At 32.2% G+C, this 11,578-nt stretch overlaps 1 long non-coding RNA gene across 4 annotated transcripts; it reads left to right on the top strand.

The window, feature by feature from the left end:
- Positions 1-7,827: 7,827 nt before the first annotated feature.
- LOC105774966 (uncharacterized) lies at positions 7,828-10,152 on the top strand. 4 transcript variants are annotated; one of them, XR_008189580.1, is made up of 4 exons: positions 8,043-8,274; positions 9,126-9,273; positions 9,370-9,420; positions 9,819-10,152. It is a non-coding gene; the product is annotated as an uncharacterized LOC105774966 (long non-coding RNA). The 4 variants fall into 4 exon arrangements; XR_001127621.2 differs by lacking the exons at positions 9,126-9,273; positions 9,370-9,420 and adding an exon at positions 7,828-8,036 and having other exon boundaries at positions 8,175-8,274; XR_008189578.1 differs by lacking the exon at positions 8,043-8,274 and having other exon boundaries at positions 8,281-9,273.
- Positions 10,153-11,578: the final 1,426 nt, after the last annotated feature.

Genomic DNA, 11,578 nt, shown 5'->3' with positions numbered 1-11,578 from the left:
TGGAGAGATCTAGCACAGGAATTCTTAAAACAATATAGCCATGTGACTGACATGGTACCTGATAGAATGACTTTGCAGAGCATGGAGAAGAAGCCTGGTGAAAGTTTCAGGCAGTACGCACAGAGGTGGAGGGAGGTTGCTGTCCAAGTTCAGCCATCTCTTTTGGAGAGAGAAATGACGATGCTTTTCGTCAACACATTGAAGGCACCATTTATTACGCATATGTTAGGAAGCGCTACTAAAAGTTTTTCCGACATAGTTATGAATGGCGAGATGATTGAAAACGCCATAAGAAGCGGAAAGATTGATGCTGGAGGAAATAACAGAAGGCATGCTTCAAAAGAAAAGGAAAATGAAGTGAACAGCGTGAATACGTACGGTAAATTGATTGCTAATCAACAGGGTTTATCAAGACAAGAATTATGTGTGAAGCCAGGTACTGAAAAGCTCCAGTTCACGCCAATTCCAATATCGTACAAGGAGTTGTATCAAAACTTATTCAATGCGCATGTTGTTGTTCCTTTACATGTGAAGCCTCCACAGCCCCCGTATCCCAAATGGTATGATGCAAGTGCACGATGTGATTATCATGCAGGAATTACGGGGCATTCTATAGAAAATTGTATTACTTTCAAAAAGCTAGTGGAAAAATTTATCAACATGGGTGTTGTCAAATTTGATGGCTTATCAAGTGCAGAAAACCCACTACCCAGTCATGATTGAATGCAATATATGTAGTGATGAAACAACTGAAGATGAGACCTTGTCAGATATTCGCCCTTATAAACTTGGAAGTGTTCTAAATAATCGAATCGTAGAAGAAAATTTCTGTAGTATCTAAAGATTACTGAGAGTAATGTTCAAAACACACTTTTTGTCTTCAGCCTAGAGGCAATAAGAATTCTTTTATGAAATAGGCTTATGTCTGAACGTTGTTATTCTAATAAAATACATTTTTGCATTCATGTTTTTAGCCAATATTCTTTCATTTTTTTCGAATAATTATACTTTCATTCCTTCGGATCTTCTTTCATATTATTCTATTCATTCATAATTGTACAAATGATTATTCATACATTCTTTTGTATATTCTTTGGTACCTACTATGGGTCCCCAGGTATCAACGACATGAATGATGCTGATACGGGCTCAGAAGTTTCTTTTGAGTGAGATCTGTGTTTAGAGGGATCTCATGACTTTAAAGATGACATAGATTGTAGCCTATTTTTAGACTTGTTGAGGATGGTAGAACAGGAATGAGATCTTACTTCATGAGGAGACAATGGATATTATGACCTTAAGATAGCGTGCATAACCGAAGAAATGAAGCATGACCTTGTTGAGTTACTTCAAAGAGTTCAAAGATATCTTCATATGGTCATATCAGGATATGCTTGAGTAAGCACCGACATTGTAATCGGAATAACAATACGATATCAAGAATTTACAGTATGTTCAAAATTAACATCATGAACGATGCATTTAGAATTCTTTGTCGGGGCAATGCCTTCTCCTTTGGCTTATCATGGTTTAGCCTGTCGAAGTCAAGTTGCCATTTCTCTGTTGTTGGATTTCGTCCTAATTGAAGAGAAAGATCTAAATTTTTCGTCATAGTTAAATTTTGCCCCAAAAGACTCTATGAAAGAAATCTGATCACAAAGAAGATCTTACATTGATTCTGATCGAAAAGGATAACGAGGACTTGTCTAATCCTATGAGTTCAGATTCAAAAAAAAAAACAACAACAACAACAATAACAAAAAAACAAAAAAAACAAAAAAACAAAAAAAAACAAAAAAATAAAAGTGAAAGAAAAAAGAAAAGAAAATGGAGAGGCCAAAGTGAAAACTCGCAAAGGGCACTTTGAGACCAAAGGAGATTTGAGTTGAAAACCCGAAAAGGGCGGCTCAAATATTGATCAGAATGGGGCACGAGGTGATTAGAGCAACTCAAAGTTTAACCAGATTGGGGCATGTGGTGATCTTGTTATATCTGAATTATCAGGAAAAGGTAGGCAACATCTTGGGGCATTGGCAGAGTACTGTGGATCTCCTAAACACATGTCATACTCAGAAGGGTCTTTAAAAAGTTTGTACAGAGAAGTTCAAGCTGCGATATCTGGGGCACCCAATATTTATACTGAATTTGTTATTCTTAGAATACTTCATTCTTTTCCAAGATACACATTCTCAATCAATTTCTTTGCTATTCTTGTTTAACTTTTTTTAAATTTATTCCTTTTGAGCTATGCTCAGAACCAATTGTATTCTCATCCATTGTTATACCTTTTTTGCAAGCATGTTGCATTAGAATAGTGATTAATGGACTAATAAAACTTTCACGAAGAAAGTTTTGCACATTACTTTAGAAGTTTCTAAATAATACAGGAGCCTGAAACAGGACTATTGTTTAGAACGCACCAAGTTTAAAGGTTGGAAATCTGAGAATAAAGTGTCTAAACTAGGACTTTCTCTTTGGATTTTGTTGTCAAAAACATTGAACAAAATGACAAGATGTCGTGTGGATAAATAAGCAAATAATGATGACCATACAATAGGAAAAGGTTTCCTCGAGGAAGAAAGCCTTCACTTGTGCATGAGCCTTTGGTACGATACCCTGGGAATGGTGTAAGAGACCAGAGAGATTTAGATCTTATATCCTTGAACTGTGATAGGAGAGAATGGAGGAAAAGCCATATATTTCTACCCTTGGGTTACAATGGGAGAAAATGTTATGAATTTTTGCGCCTAATGTATTAAACTTGGAGGTTCACAGTGGAGGGTAGCCTGGCTAAATGTTTCTTCAGAAAAGCCAGTCAAGCAAGAAGGCGTTGTAGCACGTCATTCACAAAGCCTTAATAAACTTCGAGTAATGACAACCCAAGTGGAATCATTCTCGAAAAAAATAAATTTTGCATTCATGCAAACACCATTCACACATGTCTAGTTAGGAGCATTTGATGCATTTTGATCATGACATCCTAATCATTAGGCATAATTAGGTTCATTATACAGGTCATGTTCCACAGAGAACAGATCAATGAAAGAGCAGATCTTGCCTTCCTACATTGACGGTGAAGCAGATCGAAAACAAAGCCTTGCCTCCCTGGGTTGCAGCGGAGCACGTTAAAGATAGCAGATCTTGCCTTCCTGCATTGACAGCGAAGCAGATCGAAGATGGCAGATTTTACCTCCCTGTGGTTACATTGGAGTACATTGAAGCCAGTAATTCTACTTCCCTGGGCAACAGTGGAATAGATTAAAGATTTCAGATCTTATCTCCCTAAGCAGTAGTGGAGCAGATCAAAGATGACGGATTTTACCTCATTGTGGTTACAATGGAGTACATTGAAGCTAGTAATTCTACTTTCCTGGGCAACAGTGGAATAGATTGAAGATTTCAGATCTTATCTCCCTAAGCAGTAGTGGAGCAGATCGAAGATGGCGGATTTTACCTCCCTGTGGTTACAGTGGAGTACATTGAAGCCAGTAATTCTACTTCCCTGGGCAACAGTGGAATAGATTAAAGATTTCAGATCTTATCTCCCTAAGCAGTAGTGGAGCAGATCAAAGATGGCGGATTTTACCTCATTGTGATTACAATGGAGTACATTGAAGCTAGTAATTCTACTTCCCTGGGCAACAGTGGAATAGATTGAAGATTTCAGATCTTATCTCCCTAAGCAGTAGTGGAGCAGATCGAAGATGGCGGATTTTACCTCCCTGTGGTTATAGTGGAGTACATTGAAGCCAGTAATTCTACTTCCCTAGGCAACGGTGGAATAGATTGAAGATTTCAGATCTTATCTCCCTAAGCAGTAGTGGAGCAGATCGAAGATGGCGGATTTTACCTCCCTGTGGTTATAGTGGAGTACATTGAAGCTAGTAATTCTACTTCCCTGGGTAACAGTGGAATAGACTGAAATTGACAAGTCTTATCTCCCTGAAGTTGCAGTGGAGCGGATTAAAAACCTTAGATCTTATCTCTCTAAAGTTGCAGAAAGCAGATCGCATCAAGTCTTATTCTCCTAAAGTTGCAGTGGAGCAGACTAATTGCAATGGAGTAGATCGAAGATGGCGGATTTTACCTCCCTGTGGTTATAGTGGAGTACATTGAAGCCAGTAATTCTACTTCCCTGAGTAACAGTGGAATAGACTGAAATTGACAAGTCTTATCTCCCTGAAGTTGCAGTGGAGCGGATTAAAAACCTTAGATCTTATCTCTCTAAAGTTGCAGAAAGCAGATCGCATCAAGTCTTATTCTCCTAAAGTTGCAGTGGAGCAGATTAATTGCAATGGAGTAGATTGAAGCACTAGCTCCTATACTTCTGAAGATGCAGTAGAAAGAGACGAAGCTTTTTGAAGAAGAAAAATACCAAAGATCCAGCATGACCGGACAAAATCAGGCATTTTTAAAGTCTTTGCTCTGTTCCTGTTACACGACAACGAGCAAAGAGGGGCAGCTGTAATACCCGATTTTGGCCCGGGTAAAAGGCCCAAAACCAATTTAAAACGGTGGCCCAAATTCAAAAATGGCCCAAATCATTTGCAGAAACCCTAGGGTTTCTAAGGAAGCCTTTGTGCCGCAGCCAGGAGCGTCATCGATCTTTACCTGCAAGGAAACAAACAAGAAAGGAAAGAAAATCAAGGATTGCAAAATCAAATCAAGCACATCAAGCAAGAAACAACAAAAAAAAGAAATGAAATCAAAGATTCACAAATCAAATAAAAGAGATTTGTTTATTCTTTATATGATTTTTTTTAGAATGGTTATATAGTCACTGAATGTAATGTAAAAAAAAAGGAGGAGGATGCAAAAACAGATCAAATATCAGTTTCTTTAAAGGTGATTATTAGAGTTTTTCTTAAGATTTTTTTCTTTCTCCGATTTAATTTCTGTATATGTGAAAAAATACAAAGAAAAAGAGAAAAAAACAGATTCAAAAATATTCGAATACAAAGGTTTCTTTTTATTTTTTTTACATTATTGGCGTTTATCATTCTTTTACTATCTATCTATATTTTTATTTTTATTTTCCTTTATTTTTATATTTTGCTTAAAATAATAAAGAGAAAGGGAAACTTACCTTTTTTCTGCCGAAACCATCGAGTTGTTGCCATCTCCGTCGCAATCGGAGCTTTGGCACAAGGCTGAGTGGTGGCACTCAAGGGTTGATGGAACCCTAAAGAAGCAATTTCATTTGCTGCTTCAGAGAAAGGGGAAACAAAATTGTTTCCTAAAAATTTGTTTTTTTTTTAACTTAAAGAAGAAGCAAAAAGGCACCGTCCAGTTGGAGGGAGGGGTCCGCGCATTTCCACTCCTAATGGGAAAATTTCGCAACAAGCCCTCCCTCTTTTGTGCCATGTTTTTATTAAGCCAATTGCTTCTTTTAATTTGGCCCGAATGTTTTTATCTTTGTGCATTTCAGCCCGTATCGCTGCACACCGTTTTGGGGAGGCGGATTATTTCCTATTTGGCCCCCCATGTAATTCGCATGTCGCGATTTAGCCTACAATTTTGCTTAAATTTAATTTATTTCTTGTTATTTTAGTTGTTTCAACTATTTGGTCCTTTTTTGCAATTTGTTTTTTTAAGTTATTTTCTCATTATTATTATTATTATTATTATTATTATTATTATTATTATTATTATTATTATTATTATTATTATTATTATTATTGTTGTTGTTGTTGTTGTTTAGTACTATTATAATGTATATATGCTTTTATATTCTTAATTTCAAAACTTGTTTTTTTACTTTTGTAAATATGTAAATCGTATGCTTCTATACATGTTTTATATATATATATATATTACTTTTCATAATTTTTTAACTAATATTTTCTCATATTTATATAATTATGCATATTTATTTATTTATTTTATTAATTTTGATAATGATATTATTTAATTATTTTAATATATTTTATATGTTCATATATATATATATATATGTTTTTTTATTTTCTATAAACGCCTAAATACCTATTTATTTTTTTAACACATATTTCATATGTATATATATATATATTTAATACATTGTATATTTTATATAAACTTTATAATCTAGAATTCTATATGTAAATTCATATATGTGCCTCTTATTCCTCATAATTTCAATATATATTATAAACTTTCTATTCTTTATTTATTTTGTTTATTTTCTTCGTTCGCTATTTTATTACATTCTTGTTTTTATTTATTCGCATATTTATGTGATATTTTATATGTCATTAGTTATTTGTACCTTATATTAATTTTATTTGTCTACTATTCATGTTATTACACCATTGATGTATTTATTATGGTACTTGTTTTGTAACAATTATGCATACGCTCAATTTAACATTACATTTTTACTCGATTTTTAAAAAAAATCAAACTCTTTCGAAATTGATATTCTTTAAATCAAAATAAACTCATTATTGGGAATTCAACACGTTGTGCCCTAACGTATTGGATGTGACGCATTGATTTCTCGAAATGAAGATTTTTTAAAAATCATGAAGGAAATATTCCGAGTTTGAGATTCTAAAGGAATTGTGTCCTAACGTATTGGGTGTGATTTCTTAAATCTTGGATAAGTGGATGTTCTTTTAAAGTAAAGGAAATATTCCGAGTTTAGGATTCTAAAGGGATCGTGCCCTAACGTATTGGGTGTGATTTCTTAAATCTTGGATGAGTGGATGTTCTTTTAAAGTTTTATTGTATAAGTATTCTGACCTAATTCATCTTGGAGGAAATTAGAATGTTGTGCCCTAACGTATTGGGTGTGGCATTTTTTTTTGCTTCTCTAAATTGAAAAGGGTCTTAATACGCATCGTTTTAAGTTTTTAAAGGTTATATTTTTAAAATTTTCGACCTTAAGATATTAATTAATTAACTAGGTACCAATTTTTGGGCGTAATGAGGGTGCTAATCCTTCCTCATACGTGTCAACTCCGGACCCGTTTTCTAAAATTAAGTAGACCAAAGTCGTTTTTAGGTGATCCAATCACACCTTAATAAAAAGATTGGTGGCGACTCCCAATTTTCATTTTTTAAAGTCGACAACCTAAAAATTTTGTTTTTTTTTTAAAATCGGTTTCGACACATGGTATGGGTTTATGGGTTTTGGTTATAGGCAAATGATGACAGTCGACTTCCTACTTCTTTTTTCATTGCCAATTCGACTTCTTAATATGTTAAAAGAAATTAGAAAGGTATGAAAGCAGAGGGAGAAACAAAAGAGAATGGAAAAAAAAGGAAAGTTTAAAGAACATAAAAGAAAAAAAATTAAATTACTTAAAACAAAAAAAAAATATGGGGATCAATTGTATAATTTAACCTAAAATTTTGTTTGAAATGATGCTTTAACGTGCCACGTCAGCTTACCGTTACACCATTAACGACGATTAATGGCTCGGTGACTAAAATGTTACAACATGATAACGTAAATGACTAAAACGTAACATTTCAAACATAAATGACTAAAACGTAACCTAAGGCAAACAAAAGTGACCATGGGTGTAGTTTACCCTAAAAAATAATATTCCTGTTTCGTACAATCCATTCTCGTTCTTTACCTAATGAGAATAACATTATGTCTGATGATAGATAAATTTTAATATTATATATATGCATATATATAATTTATAATTATAACAACCAATAATATTATCCATCATGTTTTTAACCAATGCCTAGGATTCCTTATAATGCAATTTGCTACGGCATTCAGTCGAAGAAGTACAAGACATAAGTTCGAAGAAAATGGCCCAACTTTCAAGTTGGCAGTAAGGCCCACCATCAACAGTAGTAATAGTATAACTATAACACACGGTTATTCTCCTCTCTTTCTCACAATCTGAAATCCCCAATCCCCAACTGATATTTTGTTTTTCATTCTTCTGCCCTCCACAACTGTAAACTTCATTTCTTCTTCACTTAATTTAAAATTTTCTTTTTAATCTCATTTCCCCTAACCCTAATAGCTTAATTCATTGAAAAAAAGAAGTGAAGCGTTTTTCGAGTCTTCTCGTAGGATCCAAGATCTGGTAAGTTTTAATTTGAACTATCTGTTTTTCAATGTTTCTTTACGTGTTTTTCAATTAATATCTGTTTTTCAATGTTTCATTTTCGATTGTAAAAGCAAATGTAAAACTTACCCTTGTTCAAGTAATTTGGCTTTCCAGGAAGAGCACTGAGATTCCATTCTATTTGTATTAGATTGAAAAAACTTACCCTTCTTCGATATTTGGGCTCTTCGTCTCGCTGTTTTCTCCAACACTTCCAGTAAAACTTTCTTTCTCTATTTTCTTCATTTTCTTAAATATTTCCTTTTTGATGTTTGGTTTTCTGTGAATTTGATGATACATTTTAGGAAAAGATCACTAAATCCGGCAATAATAAATCATTATAATTTTTAAACAAAAGGAAGAAACTTTATTTTTATAAGCCATGGAGAGACAATATGTTGTTCTTGTGTGCGTGCCTAGTGTTTGTTTATCTGTTTTAGGTAGATAAAGGTAGCTTCAAATACCCAAATAAAAAATTATGAGAAAAAAAGTGTAATTTTGGGATCCCAATGTTTAGAGATTTTGATGATTCTTATTGGGAAAAATGGGGAAAAAATTTAGTTAATGCGCCAATTTGGTATTTAGCTTAAATTAATGGAACATGTTTGCTTCTTTGAATCTATTATCTAAGATTTTCTAATTCTTTCTTCTAGAGGTGTATTGGATTTGGTTTTTTATTCGATTTATCGTTTTATTTGCATTGAATTTTAGATTCTTGCTTGATAGTCCAATGCTGATTATGGATCTTACTTGAAACTTGTCTTGGTTGATAAGAAGGAATGAGGGTTGAGGAGAGTGCAAGATTCATATTTGTACCTTATTCAAAGTAGCAAAACCAAGAATGATATGGATTTGAAATGTATTAGTTCGTAAAAATGTGGACAAATCTAGAATTATAAGGGAATGGTGAATTTGGTAAGAGTGCAATGGATTACAATGGTGCCATTGTCCAAGAAAGATTTTGGATGTATGAAATGGAGTAAACAAACATAAAAAGATTTGGGGTATCTGAGAATTTATTTGTAGCTTCAAGTATGGTTCTTTTAAGTGCATGTACTATGTTGGCAGTAAAGGGGTCACTGGTGGCTTCAAAAGAGGAAATTTAGTGATGAGGATGCAAAGTTTGATTCAAGTTTGAACACATGGTGGAACTATTAAATCATGGATCTTTAAAAGGAATTGGTTTGGTTTGCTCACAGATAGTCCAAAAGCAGAGGTGATAATTAATTTGGCATGAAGTGCAAATTTGTTGTTTTTAGTTACTTTTCAAGTTTTCCTAACATGCTAGTTTTTTGTTTCTTTCTTTCACAAGGCTTCTCAGTTTGCTGCAAGGATTAAGTCATTATGTATGTGTTTTGTAATCGTAAGTATGTTTATCTCGTCTAAGACTAAACAAGTCGTTTGTGATCTTTAGATGTTTGTTGGATCTAAGACTAAAATGATTGAACTATTAACGTTATCTTCCCGTGCATCTTTTTATTGCCACTGATTTATGTTTAATGTTTAAAGCTTACACCATGTTTAATCTTTCCTATACTATCAACTATTGTCAAATCTTAACTCAAATCACTTCTCTGCTCTCTTTCTTTCTTAGCTCAAATCCTTTATTAGCATTATGGATGAATTTATTGTTTTATCTTAATTGCCAGAACTAGTTGTCTCATGTTCAAATATATATAATATGTTCTTGTCCTGCACTATATGGTAATATATTTATATTCTTCATATATATAATTAGTTTCTTTTTTAATTGATTTGCAGAGCGGTGGTGGGAGAAATAGGCAGTAAAAATTCGGTTTTGAAAACAATCCCATCAATAGTACAAGTGAGCCTTAATTTGAGCCAAGAAACAACTCAACATTTCTTACAGATTTTGGAAATCGGCACCATTATCATCCCCCAATGGATTTGTACCAATCTTGACATCGATCATGGAGTGTGATCAACAAATTCATGTTTCTGCCATTTGTGGGTGTATAAGTTTGAACTTGTATTCTAATAAAAATGTAATCTATGGAGTACAGTGGTTCAAGAATTGCCCTTGTCAAATTTGAATATAAAAAGTAATGGAATATTGTGTAATTTTAACCTTTTATACTTTTGCTTTTGTTTATGACATTTTTGACATTATCCTTGCATTTAATTCAATAGAAAAGTGAACAACGACAAGAAATAGAATGACCCAAATTTGGAAAGAAAAAAAATCATGTACCTAAAATAATAATTATACTAAGAATGCTATTAAATTATATATTCTTTTATTAAATTGTATTAATAATTATATTAAAATATGATTAAATTATTTATTATAATTTTATTAATTCATATAATTATATTAAGAATATTATTAAATTATATTTAACAATAATTATGTTAAAATATGATTAAATTATTTACTTTTTTATTAAATTATATTTAATAATAATCTTATTAAAATTTAATAATAATAACAATAATTATCTACCTAAAAAATTCTACTAAGGGTATTACGGTCATTTAAATCTTTTCCTAATGCTATTACAATATCTATTCCATCCAACCAAACACTAATACTATTACAGTTCTATTCAATTCTATTGAACCAAACAATTGAATTACTGATTACAGCTTTATTCCATTACAATTGTATTCCATTACATTTTTATTCCATTACAACCCTTATTTTATTCACCCCAACCAAACGTGGTGTAAATGTTTTACTAATGCAATTGTTCGAATTCGAATTCCACCACATGTTTATTTTTATTTTTATTTTATATAAAAAACTAAGTACTCTTGAATAATATAAATTATTTTAATTACGGAATGACAATCCCATAAATTTCTATCCGGATTGGTTATTTTGGCAATCACGTTAAAATCACAATCAGCAAGCTAACGTGGCAATTAAAAAATTGGTATAATAACAAATCTAGCTCTCAACTTTTGCATATTATATCAAATTAGTCATAATTTTTTAAAAATAACCCTCAAAATTTAAAAATAATCTCAATTTAGTCCTAATTTTAAATTTGAAAAAATACACATATATTAATATCAAATTTGGTTTATCATATCAACATGCTAAACATCTTTAACTGCTTAATCTCAATTTATATCATATGGTTAATTCTCTTAAGCTTATTAATGATCTCTAAGTATCTTTCAACAAATTTTTAACTGCCACGTCAGTTTACTGTTTGTGATTTTAACTAGAGTGATAATAATCGAACTATGTAACATGATTAAATTATAAACATTTTATTTTAAATGCTTAAAATTTAACAATTAAATCTATTTTGATATTTATAATTCTTTTACTTTAATAATTAAATTCATTTAAATCCTTAAATTTGAAGTCCCATTAAATTGGGGACATCAACCTTTTACCTTTGCCAAGTTTTAATGTGACATTATTGTTAAATTAACTGGAAAAAGGGACATAATCAAAATAGAAGACTAGCTATTGTGTGACCTTATAGCCTAGCCCATAACTAAAGCTTGTTGGGCCAGTTGACTTTTTTGGTCAAACAATAATTTGG

This window comes from Gossypium raimondii, chromosome 10 (assembly GCF_025698545.1).
Source record: "Gossypium raimondii isolate GPD5lz chromosome 10, ASM2569854v1, whole genome shotgun sequence".
Taxonomy (NCBI): domain Eukaryota; kingdom Viridiplantae; phylum Streptophyta; class Magnoliopsida; order Malvales; family Malvaceae; genus Gossypium; species Gossypium raimondii.
This window is presented reverse-complemented; position numbering and strand designations above follow the sequence as displayed.